Raw genomic sequence first — 11,176 nt, 5'->3', positions numbered from 1 at the left:
TGGTAATGCTGTGGATTTCCTTTAGTGGGCCCCGCATGGTATGTTTAATTAAATGGATCAGGCTGGATCCAAAATAGGTGAGTTCACTTAAATCATGACCAACTTTTCCTATTGATTTCAATGGGATCTAAGTGCAACTAGACTTTATCTGGATCCACCCAAATATCTTGATATGATAGGCTGACCATATGAAAAGGACAGGGCTCCTGTATCTTTAACAGTTGTATTGAAAAGGAAATTTCAGCAGGTGTTATTTGTATATTTGAGGAACCTGGTGAAATTCCCTCTTCGTCACAACAGTTAAAGGTGCAGGTGCCCTGCCCTCTTTTAAATCTGGTCACTCTAGAATAGCTCCTGCAGCTTTAACCGCTGTGATGAAGAGGGAATTTCACCAGGTTCTCCATATATACAAATGACACTGCTGAAATTTCCTTTTCTATGCAACTGTTAAAGATACAGGAGCCCTGTCCTCTTTTCCATATGGTCACCCTATGATATGAGAAGCTGGGAAAATGGTAATGCTGATTCTTAATGACCCTTTAAAAATGAACCACCCGTGTGAAATCCTGACCCTTCCCCCCCCACCCCCCGTTCCCACTGAGCACATCTCACCTCCATGAATAAATAGAAAAATGCAACTGTATTAAGACCTGATCCTTTATTTATTTTTTATTGATGCTGGTAAACATGAAATACATCCAGTACTATGAAGCACATACCCACCCTCAAGCAACGATAGCATCACACACACAAACAAGCCTCTTCCCACAATTATCAAAATGGCCAAACTCATTAAAGATGTGTTGAGCTGGGAGGGGGTGGGGTCTTATTAGCAGCTTTCATGCCCACTTACCAAGGGAAGTGAATGTTGGTGGAATTCTGATTCTGGGCACATCCAGCATAAAGAGGTAGTATCCAAGTTGTGTAAAGAAAGTGGGTCTATAGGGAGAACAATCCTTTTATACTTCCTTACTTGGTGGGACTGGGGATGCTGGTAGTTGTAGTCCAACGTATCTGAAGGGTACCAGGGTGTGAAAGGCTGCGACAGAACATTTTTTGTACTTGCCTTGTGCCAATACACTGTCCTTTCCCACAAGTCTTGTCCCACCTCCCGCTATACTTGACTTCAGAGTTTGTACGCTGCAGGCATTAAACATAGTTAGGAGTATCACATGTGCAATATGTGAGGGGAAGGGGAACTTGTAGAGCAGCCTTCCTCAACCTGGAGCGCTCCAGATGTGTTGGACTGCATCTCCCAGAATGCCCCAGCCAGCTGGCTGGGGCATTCTGGGAGTTGTAGTCCAACACATCTGGAGCGCCCCAGGTTGAGGAAGGCTGTTGTAGAGTGACTGTGAGAAGGCGTGTATGATGCTCTCTGTGGACACTCCTGGGATCCCTCCCCCCCCTTGTGCTCACCTCCTTCCCCCTCCTTTTCTCCATTCCTCTGCTGAGCTCTGCTTCTCCTTGTTGCCTCCGTTGCTCACAGTACACTCATCCATAAAGTAGGAAACACTACACTTGGACACGAGCGTTTAGTAGTGCTTTCTACTTTATGGATGAGTCCACTGTCTTTAAAGTACAGCTGCACGCCACGACCGACTCTCAGCGTTGTCTTCATCCGGTGCCGACCATTTCTGGGCTGGCCTTCCCCATTTGTCTCCCCTACCCCCACCCGCTAGCCGCTCCCTGGTTGTGAAATAACAGGGAGACACTAGCAGGCTTGGGAGGTTTGACTTAACGCTGTCCTGTGGGGTTGGGGTGAGACAGCGGTGTTTTTTTTTACAGAATGCAGAAACATCTTCCTTACCCAGATGGGCTTACAGTCTACATAGGGTTTAGGCTGCTTCAGCAAACAGGGAACAAAACAGTGAATAAACCACACCAGACTCACTTACTCACATGAAACAGTACAGAAAATAAAAGTCCTGCTTCCTTTGCACCTATTAATATTTATTTGACTTGCTCCTCTTCCTCCCATACCCAGTTTGTACCGTTGTACTTGGATGGACACCCTCACATGCACTCCGCATAGAGAAAGCTAAAAATCATTCACTTCCTGAAGTAGGGCACACGCACATAAAAAGAAACAGAAATTGAAAGAAGAAAAGTTGGCGGACTTTGTGTCTTTTCAGATGGCCATAGCATGTAGCTGCTTTTGAAGTAAGGGTGAGTCCCAATTCATGTGGCAATAGGCAGGAGATGGACGCATCCTTAGCTTGACCTCTTCCTGCAGGGCGTGTTCCACACCCAATAAAAAAAGTTGTGGCATAGCAAATGCTTTCATGTTCACCCTGGTATCCCAATATAACTCTGCTTCTCCAGCCCCATCATCCTCAGCCATTCGAGGGTCTCTCTGCTACCTTAATAAACCTGATCCTTTCTCCTTTGCTGTCCTATACTCCCCGCCCTCCACAGTTCTCAAAACCCAACTTTTCTATTAAGCATTTGGCATAGCCCCATAGTCTCTCTGGGCCCGTTCAGAAGACACATTAAACCATAGCTTTAACCACGGTAAATAAAGCTTTCTGCTTTATTCACCGTGGTTAAAGCCATGGTTTAAAGTGTCTTCTGAATGGGGCCAATGGCTTTCTAAAACTGGGCCCCCGTGCATGCAACTGAACTGAATGCATCTTGTTTCCCCTCGTCACCCTTGCCAGCCTATCTGTAAAAGTGTGAGGCACAATGTGCTATGCAAATAAATAATATTAATCATAGGAAACAGGTCTTGGAGACTGGAACAAATCCTAAACCTGATTATCTATTGCAGTTGCCTCTCAAGAGTTGATCATAAAAACCTGGGAGTTCTGGTTCACCCAAAACTTACTGGTTCCCAGAGTTGGGGACAAAAACCAAATATCCCAATTGATCAAAACCCGAGATTCCTAGTTGTTCGACATCTCTCCCTACAACCTGCTGTTCACTGCTCTGACGTAATTACCTAGAATTTTCTATGTTGCATGTTTAAATCTAGAGGGTTAATGCTCCATTAGAGGTGACTTAAGTTGGAGGAGCAGGATAGTGGAAAACCAGTTGAGGGCAATTTCTCAGCCCCCTGATTCCTCACCCTGAAATCTGTGTTTCTCTGGCAGAGTTGAAGAAGAAATTAGCTTTGTCTTCAATATTGGGGAGACTGAAGTATGTGGCTTGAGTTTGGAGGAAGTTTGTGTTACGAACCTCCGCTTTTTCTGGCGAGATTTAAGAGAGAGGAGCCATTGATCTTGGAAGACTAAGAAAAGTAAAGCAAGCTGAGTAGAAGAGTTTTGTAAGTAAAATATACACAAACACGTTAATTTTATAGGGCTTTTTAAAAAACAATCATGCCCCTAAGTATTAAAATCTTTTATTTCAGTTTTTACTTATGGTTTATGCCAAGCTGTAGGGTTTTTTTTTGGGGGGGGGGTTGTTTATGGTTTTTTTAAAGAAGAGAGATTGGCACACATCAGTGAGTTTGCAAATTCTGAATATTTAAATATATTGGAGGTAGGCTCCCATGAAACTTAGGTGCCAACTACTTCCTTGGCTGAAGAATTTTAAAAACCTCCTTGCTGTGCCAATACATTGCCTTCTTGCTCAAAACGTGTGTCACCATATGTCATACCCTGCCCCCAACTTTAAATTACAAAAATACAGCTCAAAAGCAGAAATAAACTCCCATTAAAATTCCAAGCAATTTATCATCAAAAACCCAATTAAGTGCTTTCTGTCAGTATTACTACTACTAGTAGTAACAGTAGTAATTATTATTACTGTTACTATTATTACTAATAGTTATTATTAGTAGTGCTAGTAATAATTATAATAGTGTAAAGCACTGGCTGGTTTTTAAAGAGGAAATTCCACAAAACTGGAGCTGTAATGGAGAAAGACCAGCTTTGTATCCCGGTAGATCTTAACTCCATCCACCCCCCATCCTTCTGGACGAGTATTTAAACATCATCTTCTGTGCTGTGTGACCTTGCATATCAGATTCGTAATACCTGATCAAACAAGCAACACAGGTCGAAAGAAGGGATATTTCTCCCTGCGTACTGTTATACAATATATTCTGCAGACCTCTCAGTACTGCCAAGAAACCCCTTTTGTGATCTTTAATTTGGGCTTACACAGCATAAAGACTCGCTGAGCCAAATTCAGACCGCTGGCCATGTCAGGCAGGGTCTGGGATTGCCAAAGTGTGAAGTCCGTGTGTCACAAGCACTTCACTGGCTCCCGTACGTGAGCGTTTGGCTTGGATGTATCACAGTTTTGAGAAAAACCGAACATGGCTGGCTAGCTCTGTAGGGCCGTGCCTTCCTAATGTTGGAAGAGGTAGGCAGGCAATAAACCCTGGAGGGCTGTTGTGATTCATCAGATTAAATGGTAGCCCACACGCCATGTATGGCAGCCTGTTGTGCAGGCCCATCTTAATGGTAAGTTGGGGCTGGGGGTGAGAAATGGATTCTAGGTTTTATCCAGAATAAACTATAGGATTCTGTAGAGACTACTTGTTATTATTTAATGCTTTACTTCCAAATGTGCTAGGCAGCTGAAGCAAATGCAATAACTTAGTAAAAATCAAAATCATTTTAAATAAAATAAACTTAAGGGTAAAATCCTATTTAAAAACAACAGCCTGTAGTACAGCACTTATATATAGCATAATTAGTTCCTTTTAATATGGCTGCATGCTGTTCTACAGTTTTTTGTTTCTATAAAATGGCCGCATAACTACTAACAACAAATACTTTATTAATATATTAATAGATGGAGAGAAGAATTAACCTGGAGATCAGTTCTAAGCATATTTACTTGGAAGTAAGTCTCACTAATTTCAGTGGAACTTATTCCTGAGTAAGACTGTGTATTATTGTAGCCTTGGTTCAGTAATCGGTGCCATAAAATGGCGGTACGAGTATTGAGCGTTCTTCCTGACCACTTCAACTGCACTCTTACGCTCACTTAACTTGGGCGTTAACCTGACTTCTGAGTAAACATGCAGAGAAATGGATGCAATCCTGTACCTGTTTACCTTGGAGTAAGCCCCATTAAACACAATGGGACTTACTTCTAAGTAGACATACAGAGGAATGGGCTTGCAATGATCTTTAGGATGCAGCCATGTACTTGTTTTACCTAGGAGTAAGCCCCATTAAACACAATGGGGCTTTCTTCTGAATATTGATTTTATTATTTATTGATTGATTACATTTCTATACTGCCCAACAGCGCATTGGATGGTCAGAAAATGACCAAGCCCCAAAAGGTTTTGCAAAATAGTTGGTTTGCTGTGTTACAATAATATGTAGTTATAAATTTAATTTTCAAAGGCAGGGATGGTGGGGGGGAAGGATAAAAATTGTTTATCCCCACCCCCAACTCCGCTACTAATATGTTTTCTGCTAAAGAAATCATGGGTGTTGGTGAAAAGTGGCACTCAAGGAACAGGAGGAGTCTCCTAAACCTGATTGCAACCGTTTGCCCAGATGGATCTGTGTTCCATATCTCAGCCTTCTCTAACTGGGCGCCCTTCAGATGGGTTGGACTACAAATCCCATCTGGCTCGGGGATGCTGGGAGTTGTAGTCCAACACATCTGAAGGGCACCAGATTCAGGAAGGCTGCCATAGGTACACTTCCTCTCCTTCTCCGCCTTCTATCTCCCGTTCCCCTCCATGCCCTTATTTGGGTTTTTTGACTGGATCCACCATGCATGAGCTCAGGTTACTCGCCCTGCAACGTCTGATCCTTTTAGCACAAAACACCCCTCTGTCTTTTCCTCTCAGCACTGTGTGTAAATATGCAGCAGGTGCAGCAGAAGGCGCCCTCCCCACAGCTTTCTTCAAAGTCCCACATGCTCTAGAATGGGGGGTGGGGGTGGGGAAGAAGCCCTCCTAAAATAGTTTTTATTCTCCCTCCCATCTGACCCAGCTAAGATTCCACTTGATGTTGGGAAAAGGATCTCGGTGCTCCATATCTTACCAGCTGCCTTGCTCCACGCCATTATCTTAGAACAGGGTTCGTGAAAGCTGGGGCATTGTGTCCCCCAGACAGAGGTAGGGCATCCCGGATCAGCCACGTTTCATCAAGGGTCCCCTTTGAACCAAAGCGGTTGGCATGTGCAGATCCCCAAACGCCGGATATTTCTGCACGGAAAGGAGTTACACAAGATTAGAAACAGAAGTTAGGCAATTTCTTTTAAGCTCGAACAGCGCTTGAGACAGCTGTCCGTTTTCTTTCCTAACACTAGAGGGCACATGGGTTGGATTTCCCAGAAGGCTCATAGCCAGCGGCCTGAACAGGCATGAGTGTGTGCTCGCTGGCTGTGTAACCGCCATATTTCCCATTGCATAAACTGCCCAACGTTGTAACTTCCCCATTCTCTCTTGCCATTCTCAAAGAGTGCCAAGGAAAAGGTAGGGGTGAGCAGTTGCGATTAATAGCTTATGTGCTGGTGACCCGCATCGCCAATTCCTCCTGCCCCCCTCCTTAAAAACAACAACATGGATCTTGGTCTTCAAATAAGGAGAGCCTATGAGACAGCCAGAGTTCTGCCCCTGATCCCTCCTCCATCCCGAAGACACCAGGCTCTACCCTCTTTCCTCCCAGAGCTCATAATAGAATTCCAGGAGTTCTAGATCAACCTTCCCCAACCTGCTGGCTGGGGGTGGGGTGGGGAATGCTGGGAATTATAGTCCAACACATCCAGAGGGCACCAGCTTGGGGGAAGGGTGGTGTAGACCATAGCACTCAGCCCCACACTAGCGCGAGCTGCCCTCTCAAAGGACCTAAGAGCTCTGCTTCCTAATCTCCATTCGACAGACGCTTCCCCTTCCCGAATCCTGAGCTCACATCTGGTGCTAGAAGCCGGGGCTCCTAGTTGCCCTCCCGCCCCCGAAGAGCCCAGAAGAGGGACCATGGAAAACTACCTCTTGGTTGCTTGTAATCTATCAGGCCAGCCGCGGAGATCGGGCGCCAGCTGGAGTAGAGAGATGGAACTGGTGGTGTTTGGCCCATTTATAGACCTAGCCCGCCTGGCGTCTCCTCCCTTTCTTGTAGATAATCACATGACCGTTGCTATCTTCCCCTCCCTGCCCCAAACCACAGGAAACGTCAAGAGGCCTCTCTCCTCTGACTGGGGCAGGAAACGGCAGCTACCCCCCGCAAGCTCAGAGTCTTGCATCCCCCCCACACCCCCTGACTGATGTACCGAGCAGCTGTGGTTAATTCTATTTGGGGGGGATGGGGGGAGCTCTTAGCTACGTTAGGCTCCAACAGAGGGGATGGGGTAAGAGGGTCCCAGGGGGGGCTCCTGAGACACCTGCATCCTCTTCCGAGGTGCAGCATGTCTGTCTCTCCGCCTCTAGCAAAGGCCAGGCTATAGAAGCATTTCGCAGCACTGGAACGAATTTCTCTCTGCGCATTTGTGCATGTGTGTGTGGTGGGGAAAGGAGACATGTTCATCCAGGCCCTCCTATGGCTTTGTCTGTGGCCATGGAGCTACGGCAGCATCGTGAGCTGCTTTACGCAATTGTGGGCTTGTCAGGGGCTGATCTCGTATGCAACCCTTGGCTGGTCTCTCTCTCACCTACGTGCCGTGTTCAGATGCAGGTTTTCGTGTTTCGTGCTCTGACACGCACATGCCCCTCTTACAGGTGTCTAAAGTTAGCTGAGGGGTGTGGAAGCTGCTAAAAGAGGGGGGCAGATTCTTTGCTGGTTCCCCTCACCTGCTTAATTAAGAATTAAAATCGATACACTTTCTTGGATTGATCAAGAAGTGGAATGCGAGGACAGTGTATCTCAGGAAGCTCAACAGGGCCTCCATATGGTATCCTAAGTCATCTTATAAAGCCCCTAGGAGAAGTCCGGTTCAATCAAAGAACACAATCTCCCACCCACAGAGTGTATGTTTGTTCTGTGAATACACATGCCCTATGCGTTTTGGGAAGGTCTACCCAGAATAGTACAAACATGCCCTGTTGAGGTACGGGGTAGGGCTTTCTCTGTGGTGGAACTCAACCTATGGAATCCTCTTCCTAGAGACGTTTGCTTGGTCTCCTCTCTGTCTGTTCTCTTCCCGCACCAGGCAAGAGAAGACATTTTTTATTTTAGAAAACCTTTCTACTTGTGCAATGAGTCCTGCTTTTTAAATGTCTGGCTTATGGCTTTTGGGATGCTCTGAGAGGTTTAAGAAGTCTTTACTCATCCGTTGGATTATGGTTTATCTTGTTTGTTTTCCAGCTGGGAATCTGTTCCATGGTGGGGTTTGGCATTGTGTATATCCTAATTTTGTGCCTTGCCTTGCATAATCACACGTGTGTGTGTGTGTGTGTGTGTGTGTATATGTATGTATAAACCTCACACCCTAACATATGCATGCAGGTTTTGCTATGCACAAGCTAAAGAGGAGTAAACTTTTCAAAGCAAGCCCAACATTTCTGTCAAAGCATTTCACCTTCAGTTTGAAGCACACTGGTATCAACTCCCTTGGCCAACTGCTAGAAGGCTGATGGATGGTCCTGGGTTTGGTTTGGTGGCCTTTTGGTCCATACAACCCCAGGATGCAGTAGTTTCTTTAGGGACTAGCTTGGATAGAGCTGGAAATTCAATTTTTGCATCACATTTCAGGTAACCTGCTGGGACTGGCTCATGGGTGGGTGATGGGGAAAGAGCCATGATGGATCAGACCCAGGGTCCATCTAGCCCAGCATTCTGTTCACAAAGTGGCCAACCAGCTGCCCACGGGAAACCCACAAGCAAGACGGGAGTGCAACAGCACCCTTCCGCCCATGTTCCCCAGCAACTGGTGTAGGTAGCATATAGCCATCAGGGCTAGTAGCCATTGATAGCCTTCTCCTCCTGGAATTTATGCAGTCCCCTTTTAAAGCCACCCAGGTGGGAGCAGATTCCATAGTTTATGCACTGTGTGAAGACGTTCTTTCTTTCGTTTGTCCTCAATTTCCCATTAATCAGCTTCATTGGATGACTCCAGGTTCTAGTATTATGAGAGAAGGAGAAACATGTCTCCCTATCCACTTTTCCCACACCATGCAGAATTTTGTACTTTTTTTTTTTTGGTAGATCCCTGGTAGAGCACGTGCATGGCATGCAGAGCATCCCAGGTTTAATCCCTTGACTTTGCGGTTAAAAAGGCAATGTTAAATTATTATTGACCTCTGATGAGACCCAGTCAGAATGGATCATACTGGGCTAGCCTGGCAAGTAGTCTGAGTCAGGCAGGATAAGGTATCAATAATGATTGGACTGGTGAGTTTAGGATGCGCTCAACATGTCCCATATCGACCGCTTGCAACAGGGAGAATGTCAGAGGTGCTTTCTTCTGGGGCAATTTGTCCACAATTGCCAGACTTTTGATTGAGGAAACAAATGGAAAAGCAGCAGCTTAGGGCAAACTTACCCAACCTGGTGTCCTCCAGATGTGTTGGACTGCAACACCCATCATTCCTTGCTAGGTTGGGGAAAGCTATCTGGAGGAAACTGGATGCAAGGGATAGGAATGGAGAGTACTGCTCCCACTCACTTCCAAACCTTAAAATGGTGGCTTCCTTCCACTAGGCCGTTTTATTCTCTTAGCATTTTAACACTTAATTTTAACTTAAATTTAAATTTTACTGTTCTAATTCTGTATTTTAATCTTATATCAATTTCTGCTACGTGGTTTTATCCTGGTTGTGCTTTTTATATTGTATTTTGTATTTGTATTTTTAGACTGTTGGTTGTTTTATTATGGTTTTATTTTTTGTGAACCGCCCAGAGAGCTTCGGCTCTTGGGCGGTATAAAAATGTAATAAATAAATAGGCAAACATCTCTAGCAGACGGCTCATTCTTCATTTCTGCCACCAGCATGTGGCATGCTATAAGCACCTGTCTAGTGTGGGGATCAGGGTGCTCAACGAAATGGACTGATATCCCAGGGCTTTCATGTTTTGAACCCTGAAGATTGATGTTTTAGGAGGGTGCTTGGGAGTTACAAATCCCTAGACGGGGCCATAGCTAGACCTAAGGTTTATCCCTGGATCGTCCAGGGGTCAAACCTGTTCATCTAGGTGACACACAGGGGATCCAGGGCTCAGGCAGGGGCGAACCCTGGATGATCCCAGGATAAACGTTAGGACTAGCTGTGGCCACAGTTACAGTTCCCAAAGTCCCTCTATTGGGAACTGATTTTTATTTGTAATATGCACATAATAATAACACTGATGAATTTTGAGTTGCATGTATTTTATCTTATCTTTACAGCATTTCTTTCTGTATTATCCCGATATTGACCTTTCAGGGCTCCTGCCCTGAAAGGTGGCCAAGAAATATTTTATGTAATCATGATCATATTGCAGATGAGGGCTGAGAGTAGATTGCTTAAGGCAGAGTTTATGTTGGAGGCAAGATTTGAACTGGAGACTTCTTTAATTCATATTGGGTATTAGCAGTACACCAGTTCTCCTATCCTTGCTTTTAACAATAAAACCCAATAAAGGTGGGGTGATAGCTCAGGGCTTGACCACATGCTTTGCACGGAGAGGGACTGAGGTTCAATCCCTAGAATCTCAGGTAGCAAAACTTTAGAGAACTGCTGCCTGTCAGCGTAGGCCAGGCATGAGAAGACTTCACATTGGTGGGATCAAATTTCTTTTCTTTTTAATAGATTCCTAAGGTCAGTCAACAGTCTGGGAGATGGGAGACAGTTCAAAATGGTGGTGTTGGGAGCAAAGCCTGCAGCAATCCCCATTGTCTTATATATATTGGGATGACTTGTTTATGTAAGTGTTCAAGTGGGATCTAAAATGAAACTTTGCCATGTATCCTTTCTTCTTAGCCAGAGTGCTCCTCTTCAGAATTCCTTCCAGCCAGCCATAAAGTATCCTTTAGAATACTCCATTCCGTTTCCCCCATTTTCTTTTATCATTCAACATTCCACGATTATTGAGTGTGTTCAGTCCTGATTTGATCACTTTGTTTTTATCCTCTAATAGATATATATATATTTAAAAAGCTGTTTTTGTAGCTTTGCAAACCATCTTGTTTCTCAGTGGTCCTGTTTTGGCCGCATACTCATCCACACTCACTGGCCGAGTTTGCTATTAGAGGGAATTGTAAATGTCGGTATCCCCGATCAGCCTAGTTTGTGGAGAGAACTGAAGACTCTTCGTTGGTGCTGATAAATAATTGGGAATTGGAAACT

General features: G+C 44.9%; 1 long non-coding RNA gene across 1 annotated transcript; it reads right to left on the bottom strand.

Annotated features, from left to right (window-relative positions):
- Window positions 1-643: 643 nt before the first annotated feature.
- On the bottom strand, window positions 644-6,955 carry LOC134406070 (uncharacterized). The gene is made up of 3 exons (XR_010025959.1): window positions 6,905-6,955; window positions 5,958-6,121; window positions 644-939 (listed from the first exon to the last, which is right to left on the bottom strand). It is a non-coding gene; the product is annotated as an uncharacterized LOC134406070 (long non-coding RNA).
- Window positions 6,956-11,176: the final 4,221 nt, after the last annotated feature.

Source organism: Elgaria multicarinata, chromosome 11 (genome assembly GCF_023053635.1).
Source record: "Elgaria multicarinata webbii isolate HBS135686 ecotype San Diego chromosome 11, rElgMul1.1.pri, whole genome shotgun sequence".
NCBI lineage: Eukaryota > Metazoa > Chordata > Lepidosauria > Squamata > Anguidae > Elgaria > Elgaria multicarinata.
The sequence above is the reverse complement of the archived record's forward strand: the minus strand, read 5'-3'. Positions and strand labels throughout refer to the sequence as shown.